Here is a 13,225-nt window from a genome sequence, read left to right on the forward strand (position 1 = left end):
CGCGGTTTGAAATTGATTTACTCTTTCATGTATACACCCTACTCGGACCTGAACTAGCCTTGGCTTCTGCGCATGCTTCCCGGCCATGGAAGTCATCCATGGCGGGGAAAAACAAAAGAAGAAGACAAAGGTGACAAAGACTGAATTACAATACACTGGTAATAGAGAATGTCTTTCATTCAAAAATGTAATTTGAAAAAAAAAATACAAAAACACACAACAACCTAGTTTTTCTTGGTCAGGTTATTCAATATCAACAGGTGGGAGCTTAGCACTTAAAATGAAGTCAGTTTTTTTGTGTTATATGTTGTAAAGTGTATCATTCAAGTAACTTGGTGTTTACTTATCTTCTTTTAATTCCTAATGTAGCCTACTCACTATAGATATAGATATAGACAGATAGATTTCTTTTTTTCCCACATTTCATTTCTACTATGTTATAATGTTAAATAAAGCATGGCAGTCAAATCCCTTCACCCAAGCAGTATCCCCAAGACTGTATCAAAGTACCCTGCTATGTTCAAACAGCATACGGGAGGTTTGTCATTGAAAAAAATCAGAGCGAGAAAGAAGCCACCAGCTTCCCTGCAGTGAAACTGGTGGGGTAACATAGTGAGCAGGAACCAAGTGACTGATTACCTCAGGAAAAGCCTTCTGTTTAATCTAATTAAGCCTATCTGTGGCATCAGGGAGCTCCATGGTGCTCTACATGGGAGAGTCCATTCTAATATGAGGCTGCTGTCCATTCAGCTTTAATCAGCCTAACAAAATGAGACTGATTCATTCATGTCGACCAAGTTGATAGGAATTGTTGTTGGTACAGCTTGGACAGACAGTGCAACGGGTCTTTGAGCATACAACTATACAATACAAATACAAAGGCTAGAATACTGCAGGAGTTGTGTACACTTTAAGGTCCTGACCTGATGATTTTTTGAAAGCTTCCTAAGTCACTATGTAACACAGCAGCAACTTCAGCGAGGTGACCATCCTACCCATCTGTGACAGTCTCGCCCACCTTGCTGTCTGCGGTTTAATATGAAAAGGTGTACCAAGCCAATTTTGTCTGTTGTAGGCTGCACTAACCAACACAAAGTCTTCATCTGCTCACACCATCTAAGGGATGTCAAGACCCAAGCCTTTTGAAACAAGACCTAAACCTTTAGAGATTGCACAACTGCTGCATCAAAGACTGTTCTTCACCCTGTCTGGGTTTTTTTTTTGCGTTAGTTTTACTGTTCTACAGATGTTGGTTTGTCTACAGGACACTCACTGCTGTTTATGTATGTGTGTTGCTGCTGCACGCCGACAGCCATGCCCTGAAGGTAACAATAAAGCTATGTGCAAAGAGGAAATGGTCGAAATAAATGAATTCATATGCTTGCTAGGCAATGTCGTCAAATTTTAAATTCCACCTAGCATTAGCTTTCTGTGAACACATAAATACAGGTTAAAAACTGTAACTTTAGTGGCAGGCTGGGCAGGGAGTCGGAGACTGATATGGATCGGATCAAATTCCTTCTCCAACATTTGATGTAGTGATGTTTTTGGCTATAAGCGGTTATTTGCGGTAGGAGTGCGACTAGCTCGAGGCTAAAAACACTAGCAGAGCAGAAACAAGGTGAGAAGTGTCTTCTCAGGCTCATGTGAGATGATCAGTGTATTTCAGACAAAGGGTAAATTGGTGCTACAACAATGGACCATGTGAGAAAAATGTCATTTTATAACGTAAAAGCATGTAAACTTAGTAGACACCTAGAATATAAAGCACAAAACTGAAATTGAGCATATCAGAGCTTTAAAAACCTAAAACATATTTGTTTTATTTGTTGGAAAGATTCAACAAGATTAGCATGATTTCTAGTCTAAAACTATTTTGAGAAACACTGAACATACACTATACTTCCAGGTGGTAAGAAATGTCAGACTATAATTCGTACTGCACAGAGAACCTGGACTCAGCAGTGTTATCCAAAAAGACAAGGGACCAGTGAAAGCAGACAGGAGCATTTTTCCTCGCCTGGAAAAATTTGTAGTTATCTCTCAGCTAGGGAGGTTCTGCTCACTTTCTGAATATCAGGCAAAAAAAAACCAACAAAAAACACCAAAACGTGCTTGAAAGAACACCATTCATCTGTCGTTACACTAAACAGGAATTCAAACATTCAACTCTAAACTATCAGAACTTTATACTAGATGCAGATGCAGAGGGAGAGAATTTGAAGGCTTTATCATTGCTCACTGCACCATTGAATGCTTGCAGCTTATTCCATTGAGATTCTTGGAAACTATTCTGTCACATGTTGAGATTCTATTTGGAGCCATCTGCCATGGAAAACGGGACAGAATTTATTATTTATTACACAGCATAATTGCAGGGCCGGGTGTATTACCGAGGTGGGAGAGATCACAGCAATCCCTACTTTGAAGAGAAAATACTCTTGCACCTCTTGTACTGACCACATGTCCAGTAAGACAGTTCTTAATTTCTGATTATTCATGATAATTATATTCCATTAATTACAATTTTTTGCACAAGGGTTCTGATTAACCCCCCCCCCCCCCAAAAAAAAAAGATTGCTTTTGGGTTTGGACAGAAATGCCAGAGACTGCCAAACCAACCTTTTAAAGAACATTTACTGGAGGGTCATCTCTTCATTGCACGAGTTGCACTGCCACGCAAGTGTGACAATAATTAGTCACATACTTGCCCTTCCATCATGACAAATGACATGCTAGAACTGTTAAATCCTCAAGCAAGTCTGGTCAGTTCTGTTTCTTCTTTCTGATGCCAAGCGACTAACAAGACAAGCCTTGGATCTCTTTGATTATAGACATCCATAACATGAATCACAACGCACATAAGAACATACAGGTTATTTTCACTTCATCTAGTCAGGGGATTGGTGATATATTTTGACGATAAAGTAAATTATTCTTATTCTCAAAAGAAAATAATCATTCAGAATAGGTTAATATAATAGAATGACAGTTTAGTACAAACTGATACAAATCCTGACACAGAGTTTTTGCCACCATATCTTTAGCACTTCATCTTGCAATAACATGTGACTTTGTAAATGTGTAAATGGTCTTTACAACATGACTACATGAAATGATCTCAGACAGGTTTGGGACCGCATGGGTAGAGCACATGTGTAGCCTACAGTAATGAATGCAATTCTCTGCCTTCTCCATTTCCCTGTCTTCATGTCCTACTCGATGAGCCCTCTCCCACATTCACACCCCCTAACCCCACAAGCAGCAACAACGCCAAGTTGAAGGAAGTGCCAACATTTGCTGCGCTGCGACAGTTTCGGGTTGCGGAGCAGGTCACATGTCACAACAGTGGAAAATCATTGTGATTGGATCTTGAAGCCAACAGCTGGCATGGTATGGTTGAATGGCAAAGGCTAAGGTTAACCCTTTCCACACAGCAGCAATCAAACCGCAGCCCAGCACGAAAAAGAGGCAGTCTCACCCGAGGACCGGCGTCTTGTACTGCAAGTCACAAGTCTCTTTACCCATGCTATTTAAGGCTGCTTTCACACATTGGATGCACACTTACATCCTCCACCCAGAAGGCAGTGGCAAGTGCAGACGAGTAGATAGGACAACAGCGGTGGGCATCTCAGAAGTATACTCATGTCTTTGTTTCCACGCTAAGGAAACCCTCTGGCAGTTTGTACACCTCTACGTGCCAACATCTCGATGCAAGTCAAGGATAGCGATTCTAGGGATCCCTCTGCAATGGAGCTGCCTAATGCGAGGGGTGGTATTTTTAGCTTCCCCCAGACAGTCCCCTCCCCCCACAGCTAGCCGTTGCTGAACTGGGTCAGGCCATGTAAATGTGGAGGGTACAAAGCAGAGACACCCAGCCCTCCTTGTGCAGCATGGCTCACAGCGGAGAGCGCCACTTCACCCCATAGACTGGAACCTCTACACGGCTCTCAAAAACGCTGTCAGGCTGCCAGTTCATACTAACACACAGCACGTCAGAGGTGTAACCATCATCATCACTTCCTCTTCAGCTATTCTTACTTTATGTAAGGAGGGACATGTAACAGTTTGTAAAATAATAAGGATGCAAGAATTAACAAAAAAATGAGACATTTACTTGTGTACATAAGTAAAGGTCTACCCACTGAAAACTGTAATTTTAGGGATACTTTTAATATAACAGCTACATCTAATTTGCTAAGGAATTGCTGTCCTGTCATTCATTTATAAATAAGTGATTTTGTACACTAAAACTGTTCATGTGCTAAGATATAAAAGTGTTAATTTTTTTTTCAAAAAGTCAAATCAAAGAATACAAAGAGAATCCAGACCTAGTTTTTACATATAAAAGTATATATAAAAACAGAAAGATGCATCACAGAACCCATGCAGGTGACGCAGAAACTAGCTTAGAAATGGGGCAGGATTTTGGCTCTTTACATCAGAATAACGAGGAGAGATAAATTCTAGCTTTTGATCCACAAAAACTAAAATTCACAGCATTTAGAGACGTTAAGAATGACCAGCAGGCTCCTGCAGAGTGCTTATAATTGCGCTTGCAAAAACGTGTCCATGAAAAGGGCCTGTCAGAAAAAATCAAGTCAAGATCTACTTCAATCCCTGCATACTCGAGTGAGGAGGACAGAGTTGTTCCTGTTAAATGTGTCACGAAGATGTCAGAAAATACAGCTAAGTCTTTCAATGTGAGCCAAAGCCAAAGCAGGAGATCTATGATCAATCCATTCCTTTGAATTTCAAAACCTCATCAATTAACCATGTAAGGTGTCACACAGAGTTTTAAAAACAGTGGTTCTCCAGATCAGTACATATTTTAATCTTTGGGCAGATATCTGTGTTAATGATGAGAAGTCTTACAGCATAATCATTTACTTCTCATTTGCTCAAAAATGTCTATGCAGTGCAGAGTCTTGAACGACTATCCTGTAGTAACGGTACAAACAATATCTGAAACATTTTTTCTCACACCTCTAAAAAATATATGTTTTTCCTGCAGGACTGAATGTTCTATGAAAGATTTTAAGTATTAATCAGATTTGTCCTAACCTCAGTGTCGTCAATCCGGCAGACATCTTCAAACCGCGATTGTGAAAAATATAGTTCTCCCTTCAGAGGAAATAAAACCAGGAGGGATGGTTTTATTTAGCTGTTACAGAGTCCTTCATGTCCATAGGGTGGAAAATATTCCAAAATGGAGCATCTTTCATCAAGCCACTTTGAAGATGAGAAGCTCTCGGTGTTCTTTGTTATGTGTGATTCTACATAGCGGCCCAGTGGCCTGAGGTCCTGTCGCTTGCTGCCACAGCCTGACCTTGCTGTCTTAACCATTGTGATTTCAGGACACGCTAGTTAAAAGCATTAGGCACATTTCACCTGGACCTGTGTTATTGAATGCAATTTGTCCTAACCAAACATATGTACACAATGAAGACTTAACAAGAAGGTAACTGCTGTAATTGCAGCTTCACCAGATGACCCTACACCAATGTCTACTGGTTGATTTGAAACTAGACAGCTAAATGAAGGTCTGACAGGTGTTTAGAAATGTGATTTTTTTTTTCTTTAGTGGCCCCAACATTTTAGCATTTTGCAAGACTATTACTCACAAAGACAGAGTCCCAGGAAGTTGCATTCTGAAGGAGATCACATTAAAGAGACCTGCACAGGTAGTAAATGTTCACTCACATCCGACAGCCTCCCTCTACTGCTCAGTATGGCTATGTATGGCTGCTACAATGTTCACCTGAATTTGTGCAGATTACACCTGATCCTGTCCACCACAACCAGCAATTATTTACATTGAAACAACTTCAGAATCAACTGAACCAGTATACTTATATTGTATAAACTCAAGGATAATGTGATAAGGTTACAAAGAAATTGTTCTAAATTCTGCATAGTTGTGCACAAATTAATGAGGCCCCTTTAATCTACGGGTAGGCTTCATGTCAAGCCATAAAGCCCACCAATTTTTCAGAAATGCCAAATCTAATGCAAATGCCTGGTAGACTGACTTGCAGCACAGTTAGACCTTCTAGCTGTCTTGATGACTAATTCATGATATTTTGCTGTGTGTGCCTTATAATCATTTTGGTGAGTTTTGAGTTTATTCAATTACTTTTACCAGATTTTCTAGTTTTAGCCATCACAGTTTACCTGCACTTAAAAAAAATGAAGTCTTGCGTTTTAAAAAAGAAAATTATTTGTGGTCATCCAAATCTAGTTTTGATTCAACTGCTTGGTTAGGCAAGATCTGAATGAATAAGTAGGCTAGTAATGACTGAGTCAACCTCTGCTTGGAACAACCTTGGTCATACAATGCACACAGAGAAAGAAAGATAAGCAAAACTACATAAGTAAATAGAACCATAAATACATTGTACTTTGTGGTAGAAAACCAGACTATATTTAGCTTTCCATGTCCGTTTACATGAGGCTCAATGTCACCTTAGATTAATGACCTACAGTGGCTTCCTCTCTTAAATAATGCTTTATACTCTGCAGTTACAAAAGATAATACTGAAGAATACAAACTGAACAGAGGATAATTGGCTGCAATTATTGCCAGAAATAATATGTACATTTTTTAGGGTATGCCTGTAATTGACAGAAGTGCAGAGCGTGTCAATGAAATCAGTGGACATAACTGTAAGGCAGACTTGCTCATGATGTGTGAGGTACAGACTTGACAGGCGATAACTGCCTGGAAGAAATTGTACCCAGTACACTGCATTACTTCTCACTGACTATCACTGTGTGACTACTAAAGACTCCTGTGTTTTGGGAGGCAAACAGCAAGCTATGATGTTAGATTCATAGAATATATATATTTATATATCAAGCATTGTTAATTAACCTTATGTGCACTGAATGCAAAGAGTATGAATACCTGGAGTCTAAGTCTAAGTAGGGAGTACACTATCCAGCTGGACCACACTGTCAAGGAGGTCAAGCAATTTTGCACCTGGAGTACAACCATTTTGTCAAAACATTTAAAAAACCAAGTGTAAGAACTACTGACTCATAAACTTCAGTCAGCGCAACCAGTACTGCCAGCAGTCAGCCATTATGAAAAAGCATGGTATAGCAAGAAATAAGAACGGATATTTTTGTCATTCTTGAGTGACAGCGACAGTCTCAGTTCAAAGGGCTCAGACACAGCAACAGATTGTGTTACTGGAGGTTTAAGTGAATCATTAAACAAACTCTGAATCTCTATATGCTGAGCTGGACTACTATAATGAAAAATACCCCATTCTTTAATAATATCCATACACCTCAAACATATTACTCAAAACTAAATCTGAATGTGTAGCATATACTCTGCAACAAGATACTCTCAATATAAGCTTGGCCAAGGAATTGGTTAGCTTACATTATACAGCATTATGTAATGCATCTACGGATAGCTATTCCATACCACAGAGACGGGCACACCTTATGCGACTGAATCACAGTCTATTCTCTTCAAGCTCAAGCTGGATTCAGTGTTCAAATGCATTCTGATCAAAATAAAAGCATTATTTGAAACCCACTGTAGGATCACAAGTCATGACACAAACACAGGAAGACACTGCTGCTGCAGCAAACCCGGTGCTATTTAATTGGATAAGGAGTGATCCCTTCAACTAGACACCTAAAGGTGCTCAGTGGCTGCACTCAGCATCAACCTGGAAACTTGCGTGCAATGTCTGCGAGTGCGAAACTATATTACGTTGTTCATCAAGGTCAAGAGTGTAACGTTAATGTACGTAATCAACTTGCATTAACTGCAAAGCTTGGGAAATTGGAGGTTTATCGTTGCCATTAGCGTTTAAATGTGATTTAAAGCGGCGTGCTGCGTTCAAGTCCGTCTGTTTCTGAATTCAATTCGCCTCGGTACTTTTCTTTTAACAGGGTTATAGCTTGCCCTGGTGAAAGTGGCATGTTTCTAGTATGACATTTAAGCCTGGTAGGCAGCTTGAAATGATCAGACGGGCACGATGCGGAATATGGTTAAGGTTTAGCAAGAAAGGTTCGTTTAAGGCGGGGAACATCATAAATTCGACACATGATATCCTCCGAATGGATGTTTTAACACTGACAGCAAGAAGAGGCGTTGTTGGTTGCTGATATTCTCATTGAATCAACACATTTAACGTGTCCACACTGTGCTGACAGTCGGCCGAGAAAATAACTTCAATGCGACTACACGGATGTCTCTCTTTCTCTCTCTCTCTGAGCTCCACGACTCGTCCGCAGCGTGGAGTACAACACTCGCAGATAACCCTTCCAGCCCGGTTAATAATGTCACCACACTGGCTTGCTGACATTATCTTTCATAGAGGATCCACAGACCGTTAAATAAACGGAATGACAGCTCGCACAACGCGCCTCGCTGTGGGATGAAATGGAGGTAACTTTCTCGTAACGCGATGGAGGTCTGGCGTCATTTCACCGGCTGTCTCCACATGAGGAGCCCGTGCACGAGATATGAAGCGTGCTGGGTCCAACGTTTAAAAACAACGGTTCTAGGCTAGCGTCCGACGTTAGCCAACTAGCTCCCTGGCGTTAGCTTATGTTGATTGTAAAGAAGGAAAATACCCCAAAGCCCCTTGTAGTGGGGCTGACAGGTCGAAAAACGTGCTCCAGTGCAAAGCAGAAGTCTAACAAAAACCCAGCACCGGACAGAGAAAATCCGGCAGCATCCTGGCAGATTAGCTACCTGCGTTTGTGAACGAGACGCCCAATGTCAGTATGTATCCAACATATAACGTTAGCTAACGATGTTAGCTTGGTATAAGGCTAACTACCCACGGCAGCTACCCACCGGTGGCTGGCCCTCGTTGATCATTGCACGCAAAAATGAAGACTCAACCGGTGAGGGTTTTTTTTTTTCTGTGCAGCGTCTGACACGCCGGAAAGCAGCCCCTTATCATGCGGCGTTTTGCCACGCCAGCGCTTAAAAATATAACCGAAAATACTTACTCCGTTCTCTGAAGAGCACCCCAGGTCCCTTTCTCTCTTTAACTCCCCTCAGTCTCACCAAAGACTAGACTCTCTCCCCTGATCTGAGGTAAAATCCCGCCCACTGCGCTGTCACAACCACAACCAAAGTCTCCGACCAGACCTGTCAAGATAGTCACCATCCCGTTAGAGGGAGTGGAAACTCATTTCCACTTGACCGGAAACGGTGTGAGACATGCGCACAGTTGTTCGAGCCGTTATGCCGGTTTACTGGCACGATTATACCACAACTCGTGTATCCGGTTATTAATATGTTTGAAGAATGTGAATATATACTGTAATACATTATTAAATCATTGAATAAGTAAAAGACAAAAGCGTCTGATTTTTTACAACACAATGCACGTATTTGTCTCGTGGCGCTATCGCCACTTTAAGCATTAAAACCGGTATTAAAAGATATCAGACACATTTAGGAGACAATCCAGCCAACGGATAACGGGGATCTAGATTGTCTGTTGTAGGGTTTTGTTTTTTGTTTTTTTTTTTGACGAAGGCGGAAGTGGGCTGTCGGGACTCATCTCGCCTCGTTTGGTCGCTTACTGTCACAACACCGCCGGGGACATGTGATGCACGTCAAAAGGAGGATGGGTATGGACCGCTAGTGTGGATTCCCATTGGCTTAGCCAGCATATCAGTCGCCTATGGAAACGGTTACGTCATGATCCGCTCGTACTCCCTCTTTGCTCCCGTGTCCGCTTTATAATAACAGGATTATTCAACAGCCCCCTCCCGCCCCCGATCATATAATGCAGCCTGCTAAAAGTACGCACCAAAACCTTCTCACTCCCGCATCGTTCTCTGCTCTCTGGCTGCCTCAACTCCACCTCGGCTACACAAGGCTCTTCCCTCGGCGCCTAATCAAACCTGACGTCATTCTTTCCATGACGTAGCGCATTTTTTTCCCCTACTTCTTCTGCAGATTCAATGGCTGTATTCTTTGCGATTCTTTGGTGCAGCCGGGAAGGAGTCACACACATGACAGCCAGCCTTGCTCTTAATGGGGCCAACTGTCAGTGAAATGCAGTGATGTGCATTGCATTACAATGCAAGCAGAGGTGCATCCTTCCATTTCTCATCCCCCTAGACTTCTATTATGCAATAGAAATTAAAGAGCACATTGATAATGGACAGAGTGCAGAATATGCTTCACAATTAGTGCAGGGAAAAGTCCCCTGTGTTCAGCTAAGTAAGCTAAGTGCAATCTGCTGCACAGCAGTATGAAGTGCACTCCAGCACCATGACGAGTCAATTATTAAAAAATATAAGGTGCATGATACTGAATGCAAAAATTTTAAAAGTCTAAGAAAGATAATATATGCACCAGATGTCTCAACTTTGCACCAATCAGTTCAGGTGAAGAAACCTTCTTTTTGTGACTACACGGTGGGCTCCAGGTTAAAAGAGAGACACGAGTGGTGGTAGATGATAAACAGAAAACAACTCCGTTTGAGGTCAAACCTCAGTGTAATATACTCGCTGTCTTGACATAATGGGATTTATCATTAACACAACAGCCCTGAGTGCACACAAGTATTCACCTCATCAGATTCGTAAACAGGGGGAAAGTTCATCACCTTCATGTCTGTGTGCAATTTTAGAAGTTGGAAAATGCCATTTCTGAACTTGACGCGTCAGATTCACGTCAAGGGTGGAGAGGACAGCGAAAGAGGAAGAGAAGAAACAGGGAAAAAAAAAACCTTGATTTAAGTAAGCTGACTTGTGCAACCGTTTGGTTTCTGGTCTGTGTTATTTGACCGAATTGTTTCAATCACAACAGGAAAGACGAACAATCGGTCAAGATGCGTAGATATACAAAGATTTATTCGATAGATAAGTAGATAGATAGATAGCAAAAGAAGAAAAGGTAGCAACCTGAGAAAATGCAGTCACTAAAGTGTGGGTGTCAAATATGCCTCTCCATACCCTTCACACATTTTTATCTGTCACTCAATCTTCTGCTCTCAAACTTCAAACTGGAGCTGCAGCACAGCAGCATTTCAGTGCTGATGTTTTTCTTTTACATCCAACAGCAACGCAGGCCTCCTCTGAGCCGGGACTGGCAAACAGGCCTTCAAACCCAATAGCGGCGAAGACCTATTTTTATGGCTGCCATTTTTTTTTTCCAGTTAACTGTCAGTGGTTTTGGTGGCTTTCTGATTGGCAGCCTGCAGTGTTTTTTGTTTTGGCTGAGCAGTTGTCCCTCTAACATGACACCAATGCCGCCCATTTCTCCCTCTCTGTCTATCTTTGTCTATCAGTCTTTGTATCGCCCTTCCCTCTTTATCTCAGACTTGCTCAAATGCCTCAGAAGCAGGGGGGACACACTTAACAAGAATCCAATGGTAGGGATGGTAATAATATAGACTCAGAATGTCTACTCACAAACTATTTAGAAGCTGACGGATTTAAGGAACCTAGATCAGTACAATATACACAATGAGGAGAGAAAATTAGGTGGCAAGAACAGCAGGAAAGATGCAGGTTTGCATATGTTCGCATCTGTGTCATCTTATCAAAGGAAGAGTTTGACATTTTGGGGAGTACACTTGTTTGCTTTCTAATGGATTTCATGTCTTTATGGTGTAGCTACAGCCAGCAGATGGTTAGCTTAGCTTAGCTTAGCACAAAGACTGGAAACAGGGGGAAGGACAGCTAGCAGACAGCTAGTTATAACAGAATATATCAAAACAACACTAATTGATTAGTGTCATCTCATTTGTTCAATTCTTAGAAAAACTGAAGCGTAAAAATGTCAGAAAGCAAATAAGTGCTTTTCCCAAAATGTCAGACTATTTTTGCAGCATATTTAAAGGTGCAATATGTAAGAGTTTGTAATATGTTGAATTCATGCTCAACAAATAGGCGGCAACATATCACGGTACACTAGCTATCTGGTTCCAACTGCAGCTACCATTAGCTAGTTAGCTGTCCAGTTAGCGGTCCAGATTGGGAGCCTGTAGCAACAGGCAAGGGCACAGTGTTTACACTGTTAGCAACTTTGAACAAGTACGGGCCAGGGCTAGTTTGTTAGCGAGCTGGTCATGTTTGGTTTCAGAATACATAGAAGTCATAATGTCTAGCTGTTATAGTTCACATTCTGTTCATAATTTTAGTTAATTGTTTTTATGCACCATAAGCATGTAAAACATTAAAAAAAACAAGCATTAGAGGAAATGCACACACAGAGACAGACACACAGTTACACCATAAGCCATATACGTTTTCACAAAAATTTAACATATATTAAAAAACAAGGTCTTCCTGAAAAGCACGTCGACTTTCCGTGACAACATTTTCCTTCCAGTCAGCGGCTGATGTTTGGCTTATTCTTTATCTAAATATGACAGACAATAAATTGGAATTCTGCATTGTGTCAACAGAGCCTGTTTGTTCAGTTGAAACCACTTAATCTCAGCTTCAATCCATTTAAACACTTTGGGACCGCAGAAGCTAGGGAGATGGTGAATCCCCACATGAAGGGCCTTTTTGCTGCGTCCACACAACAATCTTGACTTAATTAATGGAGTCAGTGAATTATTTACTCCTGAAAATAATAAAAAAAAAAAAAAAAAGAAAGAAAATGTGTAACTGAGCAGCAGACAAAGGGAAATAACCACTCTAGAAAAACTTGTTTCAAGTTTTTGAAATCGAGGACACCAATCATTTTCCCCACAGCTGTTGTCTGAGTCTTGTTGACTCAGTTTCTCGGTGGAAATCTGCCATATGCTCTGGAGCATCTTGTGAACTACAGTAAATGTCAAGTGTCATTTGCCTTTGTGCATGCTGATGTGTTGTTCATGCTGTCTGAGTAAGCATTAATGATGAGGCATACCAAAACTCTCCAAAAAGCGGATGTTGCCCTCAGGGTTACTTTTGCATTGATTGAAACGCACTCAAAAACAGGACCGTGTTATTAATCTAAGTTGAACACACAAGGAGGACGCTGCAGACAACAAAAAAAGTTTGCCAAAAGTGTTTGAGAATAAATAAGATAGTTGTGGACGTGCGTGTGCTGCATGTGTGTGTTCATCCCAACATAGAACTTTAATTACTGGGGGAGAGCTCTATACACCATGAGACGAGATAGCTTGACAAATAATTGCAGGTTCAGTCCAAGACTGTCTCGCAACTGGCACCGCATGAATGTGTCTGCTGCTCCAACTGAGAGAGCAACTTAGTTGCGGACTCGGCATCTTAT

At 41.2% G+C, this 13,225-nt stretch overlaps 1 protein-coding gene across 2 annotated transcripts in view; it reads right to left on the reverse strand.

Moving 5' to 3' along the window:
- The window catches only part of atp2b1a (ATPase plasma membrane Ca2+ transporting 1a), a 128,901-nt gene that overhangs the window by 29,989 nt on the left and 85,687 nt on the right, over positions 1 to 13,225 (reverse strand). The window contains exon 1 of one of the 2 annotated variants that reach the window (XM_037121165.1): positions 8,986 to 9,188. The exons of the other annotated variant lie outside the window; for it this stretch is intronic. The gene's annotated coding sequence lies outside the window, so the exon portion shown is untranslated. Of the gene's footprint in view, positions 1 to 8,985; positions 9,189 to 13,225 lie in introns of those variants that run through there. 2 annotated transcript variants of the gene reach the window in all.

Source organism: Acanthopagrus latus, chromosome 14, assembly GCF_904848185.1.
Source record: "Acanthopagrus latus isolate v.2019 chromosome 14, fAcaLat1.1, whole genome shotgun sequence".
NCBI classification, from domain to species: Eukaryota; Metazoa; Chordata; class Actinopteri; order Spariformes; family Sparidae; genus Acanthopagrus; species Acanthopagrus latus.